Source organism: Lutra lutra, chromosome 16 (assembly GCF_902655055.1).
Source record: "Lutra lutra chromosome 16, mLutLut1.2, whole genome shotgun sequence".
Taxonomy (NCBI): Eukaryota; Metazoa; Chordata; class Mammalia; order Carnivora; family Mustelidae; genus Lutra; species Lutra lutra.
In genome coordinates this window covers 28,396,639-28,408,264 of record NC_062293.1, presented here as the reverse complement: position 1 = coordinate 28,408,264, position 11,626 = coordinate 28,396,639, and positions in this window count along the sequence as shown.

Sequence of the window (11,626 nt, the reverse complement as noted above, 5' to 3'; positions counted from 1 at the left end):
CTTAGATACAGAGGAAGAAATGACTTAAAATTGACTAGTTTGGACTGTTGCATTAAAAAACAGTAAGTGCATAAGGGTACCTGGGTGGCTCAGTGGGTTAAGCCTCTGCCTTTGGCTCAAGTCATGATCTCAGGGTCCTGGGATCGAGCCTCACATCAGGCTCTCTGCTCAGCAGGGAGCCTGCTCCCCCCACCCCCCGCCGCCTGTCTCTCTGCCTAATTGTGATCTCTGTCAAACAAACAAACAAAAAACAAACAAACAAACAAAACCAATAACTGCATACATTTATTTATGAGCTTGGTCTTAATTTTAAAGTAAGAGAGGAAACTGACCATACTCTAAAATGTAGGAGATTATTGCAAGATGAATGGAATTCTCAAAAGGGAAGGAAGGAAGGGAGATCTCAGGATAATGGTCATGCAGCAGGCCTGAGAAGTAATATCTCCAGAATGGAACAGCTCATGAGATTCCAGGAAAGATGTCTATAGTAAGATCAAACTGATGATATGTATGATATGTCCAGTAGATTGGGAAGTGATCTGGATAATTGGTGGGAAGTTTCAGGGATGAGCTGTAAATAAATTAAAAAACAAAACAAAAACCCCCAAAATTATTGTTTAACCAAGCAGGCAAATCGAAATGATAATACAATTAAGTATAGGATATGTAGAGAGAATAAATATTTGTACTTAAAAGTATGCAAGTATGGATGGCTGACCTATAAATAGTATTTGTTTAGCCATATCATTGTATGTAGTGAATACCAATATAACATAAATTTTAACTACATCTAGACAGAGGTAATTGTGTGTATGTGTGTGTGCATATGTGTGTCCACTGAGGGGTGGAGGAAGAAATTTTTATACTCTATGTAAGAACTGAGTAGGTAATTTCTAAAACAACAACAAAAAAGAACAGTATAAATATCTTATGTAGAGAGGCACAGGTATATTTAAAAAAAATGAGAAGTATTTTAAGTAGTTACTTCAGGGTTGTGAGAAATGGAGGTGTGTATAGGAGAGAGTTCTTTTTCCTAATAAGCCTTGTGCCACTGTAAACTGTGTGCAAGCTTAATAGAATTATCTCCCATTAAAATCCTCAGAGAGGTAAGACAAGACATTGCATCAGTAAAACAAGCACTGTATGCTAAGATAAATGTGCAGGACAGGAAAAAGAGCTCAAGATTAAAAATATGATATCACAACTGAAGGTTCAATAAAATGACCAGAAGATAGAGCTAAGGAAATCACTCAGAAAGTACAGCCAAAAGAAACAAATATGGAAAACAAAGGAAAGGAAATAAGAAAAAAATATAGGTATCATTCTGAAGAGAATATTGATAACAGCAGACTTTTCTAAAGCAATCTCTGAATGCCAGACACTATTCTAAATGTTTTACCAAAAAAAAAAAAAAAATCCATTTCAATATGGCACAATTCTACGAGGAGATATATTACAATCTACATCTGACAGGTAAAAAAACCCTAACTACAGAGAAGTTAAGCCATTTGGCTCTAGCCACACAGCTAGTATGGCAGAACTTAGATCTGTAATCAGGCACTGTGAGTCTAGATTCTGTGGTATCAATCCCTCCCTATAATGGAATGGAAGAGATTATCAGAAAAATAATTTAAGAATATCTACAATTGAAAAGTATGAATTTACAGACTGAAAATGTACAGTTAGTACCTAAAACAATGTATAAAAACAGACAATTCTACAACTTTTTAAATTTAAATTAATTAACATATAATGCATTATTACTTTCAGAGGCAGAGTTCTGTGATTCATTTGTCTTATAAAATACTCAGTGCTCATTACATCATGTGCTGTCCTAAATGTCCATTATCTAGTTAGCCCATCCCCCCACATCCTCCCTCAAACAACCCTGTTTGTTTCCTATGATTAAGAGTCTCTTATTGTTTGTCTCCTTCTCTGATTTTGCCTTACTTTATTTTTCCCCTCCCCGTCCCCTATGATCCTGTTTTGTTTCTTTTTTCTTTTTTTTTTCCTGTTTGGTTTCTTAAATTCCACATATGAATGAGATCATATGATAACTGTCTTTCTCTGACTGGCTTATTTTGCTTAGCATAATAGCCTCTAGTTCTATGCATGTCGTTGCAAAGGGCAAGATTTCATTTTTTTGATGGCTGAGTAGTATTCCATTATATACATATATACTGCATCTTTTAATCCATTCATCTGTCGATAGACATCTGGCCTCCTTCTATAGTTTGGCTATTGTGGACATTGCCACTATAAAAATTGAGGAGCAGGTGCTACTTCAGATCACTACATTTGTATCTTTGGGTTAAGTCCTTAGTAGTACAATTGAAAGGTTAAGCTCTATTTTCAACTTTTTGAAGAACCCCCATACTGTTTGCCAGAGTGGCTTCACCAGCTTGCATTCCCACCAACAGTGTAAGAGGGTTCCTCTTTCTCTGCATCCTTGCCAACATCTGTCATTTCCTCTCTTGTTAATTTTAGTCATTCTGACTGGTGTGAGGGGGTATCTCATTATGGTTTTGATTTGTATTTCCCTGATACCGAGTGATGTGGAGCATTTCTTCATGTGTCTATTGGCCAGCATACATTCTTCTTTGGAGAAATATCCGTTCATGTCTTCTGCCCATTTATTGGTTGGATTATTTGTTCTTTGGGTGTTAAGTCTGATGAGTTTTTTTAATAGATTTTGGATACTACCCCTTAATTGGATATGTCATTTGCATACATCTTCTCTCATTCTGCCATTTGTTTTCTGGTTTTGTCAACTGTTTCCTTTGCTATGCAAAAGATTTTTATTATGATGAAGTCCCAATAGTTCATTTTTGCCTTCATTTCCTTTGCCTCTGGAGATGTGGCTAGCAAGAAGTTGCTACAGCTGAGGTCAAAGAAATTGCTGCCTGTGTTCTCCTCTAGGACTTTGATGGAATCCTGTCTCACATTTAGGTCTTTCATCCATTTTGAGTCTATTTTTGTATATGATGTAAGGAAATAGTCCAGTTTCATTCTTCTTCATGTGGCTGTCCAATTTTCCCAGCACCATTTGTTGAATAGACTCTTTTTTCCATTCATTCCTGCTTTGCCAAAGATTAGTTGAAAAACTAATGGTCAAGAGTTGAGGGTCCATTTCTGGGTTTTCTATTCTGTTCCATTGATCTATGTGTCTGTTTCTGTGCCAGGACCATACTGTCTTGATGTCTACAGCTTTGTAACAGAGCTTGAAATCTGGGATTGTGATACCACCTGTTTTGGTTTTCTTTTTCAATGTTCCTTTGGCTATTTGGGGTCTTTCCTGGTTCCACACACATTCTAGGATTATTTGTTCTGGCTCTGTGAAAAAAGTTGATGGTATTTTGATAGGGATTGATTGAATATATAGATTGTTCTGGGTAGCAAAGACATTTTCACAATAGTTGTTCTTCCAATCCATTAGCATGGAATGTTTTTCCATTTCTTTGTTTCTTCTTCTATTTCTTTCATGAATGTTCTATACTTTTCTGAGTACAGATCCTTTGCCTCTTTGGTTAGGTGTATTCCTATGTATCTTATGGTTTTGGGTGCAATTGTAAATGGGATCGGCTTCTTAATTTCTCTTTCTTCTGTCTCATTGTTAGTGTATAGGAATACAACTAATTTTTCTGCATTGATTTTATATCCTGCAACTTTGCTGAATTTCTCTATGAATTCTAGCAATTTTGGGGTAGAGTCTGTTGGGTTTTCCACATAAAGTATCAAGTCATCTGCAAAGAGGGAGAGTTTAACTTCTTCTTTGGTGATTCATATGCCTTTTATTTCTTTTTGTTGTCTGATTGCTGAAGCTAGGAATTCTAGTACTATGTTGATCAAAAGTGGTGACAGTAGACTTCCCTGCCATGTTCCTGGCCTTAGGGGAAAAGCTCTCAGTTTTTCCTCACTGAGAATGATACTCACTGTGGGCTTTTTGTAGATGGCTTTTATGATATTAAGGTAAGTTCCTTCTATCCCTACATTATGTAGAGTTAATCAATAAAGGACACCATACATTGTCAAATGCTTTTTCTGCATCTATTGAGAGTATCACATGGTTCTTGTCCTTCCTTTTATTAATGTAGTATATCACATTGATTGATTTGTGGATGTTGAACCACCCTTGAAGCCCAGGAATAAATTCCACTTTGTCATGATGAATAATTATTTTAATGTACTGTTGGATCCTATTGGCGAGTATCTTGATGAGAATTTTGCATACATGTTCATCAGGGATATTGGTCTATAATTCTTTTTGGTGGGGTCTTTGTCTGGTTTTGGGATCAAAGTAATGCTGGCCTTATAGAAAGAGTATGTAAGTTTTCCTTCCGTTTTTTATTTTTTGAAATGGTTTCAGAAGAACAGGTATTAATTCTTCTTTGTTTAGTAGAATTCCCCTGGGAAGCCTTCTAGCCTTCCAACAGTAGTCTTGTTTGTTGGGAGGTTTTTGATTACTACTTTAAGTTCTTTGCTTGTTATGTGTCTGTTCTACTTCTTCCTGTTTCAGTTTTGGTAGTTTATAACAACACTCTAGGAATGCATCCATTTCCTCCCGATTGCCTGATTTGTTAGCATATAGTTGCTCATAAGATGTTCTTAAATTGTTTGTATTTCTTTGGTGTTGGTTGTGATCCCTCTTTTTTCATCCATGATTTTATTTATCTGGGACCTTTCTCTTTTCTTTTTGATAAATCTGGCTAGTGGTTTCTTTATCTTATCAATTCTTTCAAAGAACAAGCTCCTAGTTTTGTTGATCTGTTCTACTGTTATTTTGGTTTCTATTTCATTGATTTCTGCTCTAATCATTATTAATTCTCTTCTCCTGCTGGGTTTAGGCTTTCTTTGCTGTTCTTTCTCCAGCTCCTTTAGGTGTAATGTTAGGTTGTATATTTGAGACCTTGTTTCTTGAGAAAGGCTCATATTGCTATATACTTCCCTCTTAGAACAGCCTTTGCTTCATCCCAAAGGTTTTGAATAGTTGTGTTTTCATTTTCATTTGTTTCCTTGAATTTTTAAATTCATCTTTAATTTTGTGGTTGGCCCATTCATTCTTTAATAGGATGCTCTTTAGCCTCCATGTTTTTGAGTTCTTCCCAAATTCCTTCTTGTGTTTGAGTTCCAGTTTCAAAGCATTATGGCATGAAAATATGTAGGGAATGATCCAATCTTTTGGTACCAGTTGAGACCTGATTCATGAGCCATTAAGTGTTCTAGTCCGGAGACTGCCCTATGTGTACTCAAGAAGAATGTGTATTATGTTGCTTTAGGATAAAATGCTCTGAATATATCTGTGAAGTCCTTCTGGTCCAGTGTGTCATTCAAAGACTTTTCCTTGTTGATCTTCTGCTTAGATGATCTGTCCATTGCTGTGATTGGGGTGTTAAAGTCCCCTGCTATTATTGTATTATTATTGATGTTTATCTTAATTTTGTTATTAACTGGCTTATATAATTGGCTGCTCCATGTTAGGGGCATAAACATTTACAATTCTTAGATTTTCCTGGTGGATAGACCCTTTAATTATGATATAGTGTCCTTCCTCATCTCTGACTACAGACTTTGGCTATAAATCTAGTTTGTCTGATATAAGAATTGCCACCCTAGTTATCTTTTGATGTCCACTGGCATGATAAATGGTTTCTCCACCCCCTCACTTTCAATCTGGAGGTGTCTTTGGGTCTAAAATAAGTCTCTGATAGACAGTGTATTGATGGGTTTTGCTTTTTTATCCAATCTGATTCCCTGTGTCATTAGATTGGGGCATTTAGCCTATTTACATTCAGAGTGATTACTGAAAGGTATGAATTTAGTGCAATTGTATTAGCAGTAAAGTCATTGTTTCTGTATATTGTCTGTTCCTTTCTGGTCTTTGTTACTTTTGGGGTCACTCTTCACTTAAAGGATCCCTTTTAGTATTTCTTGCAGGGCTGGTTTAGTGACCATAAATTCTTTTAGTTTCTCTTTGTCTTGGAAGCTTTTTATCTCTCCTTCTATTTTGAATGACATCCTAGCTGGATAAAGTATTCTTGGCTGCATATTTTTCTCATTTAGCATTCTGAATATATAATGCCAGTCCTTTCTGGCCTGCCAGGTCTCTGTGGACAGGTCCACTGCCAGTCTAATGTTTCTACTCTTGTCCCAAGCTGCCTTCAGGATTTTCTCTTTATCTCTGAGCTTTACAAGTTTTACTATTATATGTCAGGGTGTTGACCTATTTTTATTGATTTTGAGGGGTGTTCTCTGTGCCTCCTGGACTTGAATGCCTGTTACCTTCCCCAGATTAGGGAAGTTCTTTGGTATAATTTGCTCCAATATACTTTCCACACCCCACCTTCCCTCTTCTTCTGGGATCCCAATTCTAATATTGTTTAATTTTAAGGTGTCATTTATCTACCAGATTCTCCCCTCGTGATCCAGTAGTTATTTATCTTTCTTTTTCTCAGCTTCTTTATTCTCCATCATTTTGTCTTCTAGATCACTAATTCTCTCCTCTGCCTAATTTATCCTAGCAGTTAGAGACTCCATTTTTTAATTGCATCTCATTAATAGTCTATTTGATTTCAACATGATTTGTTTTTAGGCCTTTTTTTTTTCCCTCCAGAAAGGGATTTTTCTAGTGTGTTGTCTATGCTTTTTTCAAGCTCAGCTAGTATCTTTATAATCATTATTCTGAACCCTAGCTCTGACATTTTACTTATGTCCATACTGATTAGGTCCCCTGGTAGTCAGTACCAGGGACCTAATCTTGTTCTCTTTTTTTGAGGTGAGTTTTTCTGTCCTGTCATTCTGTCCAGAGATAAATAGATGAGAGAAAAAATACTAAAATGGCAACAATCACCCCAGAGAAATATAAACTAAACAAGTCACAAGGTAGCCAAAAACAAAATAATAATAATAATAATGATTAATTAATTAAAAATGATTAATTAATTAAAAATAAAGAGAATATACAGGTGGTCAGGACAGAACAGAACAATACACTGGATCCTATGTTTATTTTAGTTTGTTTGTTAGAGATTTAGATCCCAAAATTGTAGGAAAAAAAAAGTAAATATGTACAAAACAAAATTAAATACAATTAAAGGATAGAATGTAAGTGTAAAAATGAAAATTAAAAGACCAAAAAAAAGGAATCTAAACAGACAGGTGAATAACAGAGCAATACATTATATATTGAATGTATTTTGGTCAAAATTATAAAGAAAGAAAAACATATATATATATACATATATACATATATATGTGTGTGTGTGTATATATATATATATATATATATATATATATATATATATATATAAACAAATAAAATATAATGAATGGGGTGCCTGGGTGGCTCAGCAGGTTAAGCTGGTGTCTTCAGCTCAGGTCTTGATCTTGGGGTCCTGGGATCGAGTTCCACATCGGGCTCTCTGCTCAGCGGGGAGCCTGTTTCCCTCTCTCTGCCTGCCTCTCTGCCTACTTGTGATCTCTCTCTCAAATAAATAAAATCTTTAAAAAAAATATATATATAATGAACGGATGGGATGCAACTGTAAAGATGAAAATTTAATAAGACTTTAACAAAAAGGAAGAGAGAGAGAATATGATCAGATAGGTAAAGACAGCAGAGTCATACACTAGATTCTGGGTCTGTTTGTTAGAAGAAACTATATTCCAAAATTGTAAAGAAAGAAAGACTTATATACACAAATATAAAATTAAATACAATGAAAGGATAGAAAGTAAATGTAAAAATGAAAATTAAAAAATATTTTAAAAAAATAGTTGATAAAATAGGAAATTGGTTGAAAAGGGAAAGAGAAAAAAAATTAAAATCGAAAGACTAGAGAATCATGGGGGAAAACCCATAAATTCTATATACTATTTTCCCCTAGTGCTGGAGTCCTGCAGTTCTGTGTGGTGGGTAAACTTGGTCTTGGCCAGATGTTCTTGCTGGTCTTCTGGGGGAAAGGCCTATTGCAGGATTCTCAGGTATCTTTGCACCACCCTTGCCAAGGAGGCCAGGCCAAGTAAGTGGCTCTGAATTACTCTGTGTGGCTTTTGTTCCCTGAAGTGTTTCCATACCACTTAAGAGGATGAGAATGAAAATGACGGCTTCCCAATCTCCAGTCCTGGAGCCAAAACTCAGAGCCCCACTTCTCAGTGAGCCCTTAGAGAAAAGCAGTCAATCACTCCTGTCTCCCTGGTCTCTGTCTGTACTCCGTGCTCACCCAGCCTGTGACTGAGCATTTCTATCCCAGGCACGTGACCCCATTTTGAGACTCCAAATCCTGCAGACTCCTGTGGCTCAAACCCAGGCCACTCCTCCTGGGTCTCACCAGTTCTGCTGCTTGCTGGGCCCCTGCTCAGATGGAGAGCAGTTGCCTGAATGTGCCATGGTTTGCTATTTATTGCAACCCCAGCTGAAAGCCCATTCCTGGGGTAACTGATTGCACCCAGCTTCCCCACTTCAATGCCTGGGAACTCTGCTATACTTGGCACCCCCCAGTCTTCCTGAGACCACACTGTCCCACCTAGGATTCCACCCTGCTTTGCCCCCTGAGCATGTTTCAGGCAGGGATGTCCCTCACTGGAACAGACTTCTAAAAGTTCTGATTTTGTGCTCCTAGGCTATGTCACTTTCCATAGCCAGCTTATGGAGGCTCCCTCCCCTTATGGTTTATCTTTCCATATACTGCCTTGGATTCACTTCTCTGCACTTTCAACCTTGCAGAAAGTGGTTGCTTTTCTATTTGTGGAGTTGCTGCTCTTCTCTCCTTAGATCACTGGTTAAGTTCACAGGTGTTCTGAATGACTTGAGCTATCTAGCTGAATTCCTGGGACCAGATGAAACTAAGTTCTCCTATTCCTCTACCATCTCGGACTCCTTCATACTAACACTTTTTGTCTTGAAAGTTCCTGGCAGCAAAGATCTAAGTATTTTCAGGAAAAAAAAAAAAAAGGATACATACCCAGTAATTAAATTTCAGAATGATCTTGTACTTATTAACAACAAAATGGGAAGGCAGAAAAAAATGGAACAAAATATTCCCTTTATTCATTTGACAGAGAGAGAGAGAAGGGAGAGCAGAGAAGGAGAGGGAGAGGGAGAAGCAGACTTCCTACTGAGCAGGAAGCCCAATGTGCGACTTGATCCCAGGACCTGGCGGTCATGACCTGAGCCAAAGGCAGACACTTAACCAACTAAGCCACCCAGGCATCCTGGAACAAAATCTTCATAAATTTAAGGATAATTTATCTCCAACCTAGAATTTTATACTTAGCAAAATTGTGCACTGTGATGACTAAATAAACATATTTTCATACATGTAAAATCTCAACCCTTTATTTCCCCAGGAAAACATTCTCAACCTTTGCCAGAGTAGGCTAGATGTTGTTTCTATACATTCTCTTGGATTTAAGGAAATAGCTCTTTGAAAATTCTAACAAAGTCCCACTGAACAGAGCCTGCCTGCCTTCCTTCCTTCTTTCCTTCCCTCCCTCTGTCCCTCCTTTCTTTATCAAATATATTTGAGAATCTACTCACTGTTAGGTATGCTTGGTGAACAAAATAGAGCATGCATTAATATAGAGCCTTTCTTCAAACTGGATTTGTAGTGAGGATCTGATTACCCTTCCTAAAAAGAACAGAAAAACCATCTAAGCACAAGTCATACCTGACCCTTTATTACAGTTCATACTGAAAGAGAACTATCCATTGTTTAAGACTCATCTCTCTGAGTCCCCAAAGTTTATTCCAATAGGATGGCTTCTAATACATGCTGTTGTCTATGCCTGTCATTTCTTCTATGGCAAGTATACTAGGTAGAGTAGTGTCCTCCAAAAATTCAGGCCTAAACAGAACCTCAGAATGTGATCTTTTTTGGAAATAGGGTTTCTGAAGGCATAAAGATGAGGTCATGCTGTATTACAGTGTCCCCAAATTCAGTATGACTGGTGTTCTCATAAGAAGGGAGACATTTGTACATAGAGCCAGAGATATAAGAGAAAAAGAAGGAGGAAGAGATTGGAATGATTCAGACACCAGAGGTGGGAAGAGACAATGAAGGATCCTTCTCTAGAAATTTCAGAAGGAGTTTAGCAGAGTCTGCACCTTGATTTTGTTGTTCTAGTCTCTAGAACTGTGAAATAATACATTTCTGTTGTTTTTAGCACTGCCTCCACCACTCTATCAATAACAAAAACAAAAAACAAAAAAAACGAATACAGCCTGCAAGGGAGAAGAGTATGAAATACTAAATAAATACATATACATAAAGCTTATAAAAATTATGAGGAAAATAAGTAGGGTATAGTCAGCATAGAACAAATTTTAGTTTCCTCCAAAGTTATTTATCTTTGCATTCTCAGGGCCTAGTACAGCGCTTTCCATTGAGGAGCCATTCAATGCATTTTTGGTCAACTCTAAATATATGTTGAATACATAGGTTTATTTTCATAATAATCGAAAACATTTTATTTTACATTAAAACCTAGTGGAAACAATCTCGACAGTTTATGTGTGCACATCAAAGAGTTAAATTTTTAAGTCTGCTATGTATTAGACTTCTTGATTTATCTTTTAGCCTTTCAGGTTGTTGCTTATAGACTATGATTTTAACACAATGCACAACAAAATTTAAAACAATTATCCCTTTGCCATTTTTGCACCTGTTCAGTGGAGAGGAGAGTGCTGATGATCTGAGTACCTCATTAATTCACAGAAAAGATTGCTTTCAACCTGTTTTGCAATTCCCAAACTCCACAAGCAAGCTGAGATTCAGCTATAAGATTCTACAGCACTGACAATGTCATGCCCAGTTTAACAGTAGATAGATAAATGTGATTAAATAGTGGTCTAAATGTAATTGCATTGTGGTGGAAAATGTAGTAGTAAAGCAGATCATCATGACTACATAATGGCTGGCAATCTTTCTATACATTGTTTCTGTATGTACAATAGTCAAGCCTTAGTCAAGTCTCTGCATATTTAAAATATGCAGTTGGTAAGTCTTTTGTTTCATAAGATCTCACTCAACCCATCACCAAACAAGTCCAAAAGGTATAAACAGGAACAATTTAGTACTTGAGATAACAATAGGAATCAAACAAATTCTTTGTGCTAATTAATGTTATTGATAACTTTACTATTGGTTTGGAAATGGCACTGAACTGCACCTAATTAGTTTTGGATTTTGTGTTATGTGTTCTTTGAAAATAGCAAGGAGGTTTTTCTCTAAACAAAGACATCAGAAAAAAAAACAACATTGATTTGTAATTCATTTTGTAATTTTCTCTCTTGACACCATGGATCTCTGAAGAAAAACTAAATTATATTGATGTATTTGCCTGTGAATGCCAAATGTAAATAAAAATGCTCATACTGATTTTTATCATCCCTGGAAAACTTGTATAAATTCTTTGCTAATTTCAAATTCAAGATATATTGTTTAAAGTTTAAATTAAATATGCTAATTTCTCCAAATACAGAATTAGATATATGTACCTTATTTGGATAAAGAAATAAGATGAAAGTAAGTCATATTGTCATATTTTTGTCATGATAGTTTTGTTCTACATAGCTTATCTCCCCTTCACAGGATCCCCTCCATATCCAGTTCTCCTGAAATAGATCCCA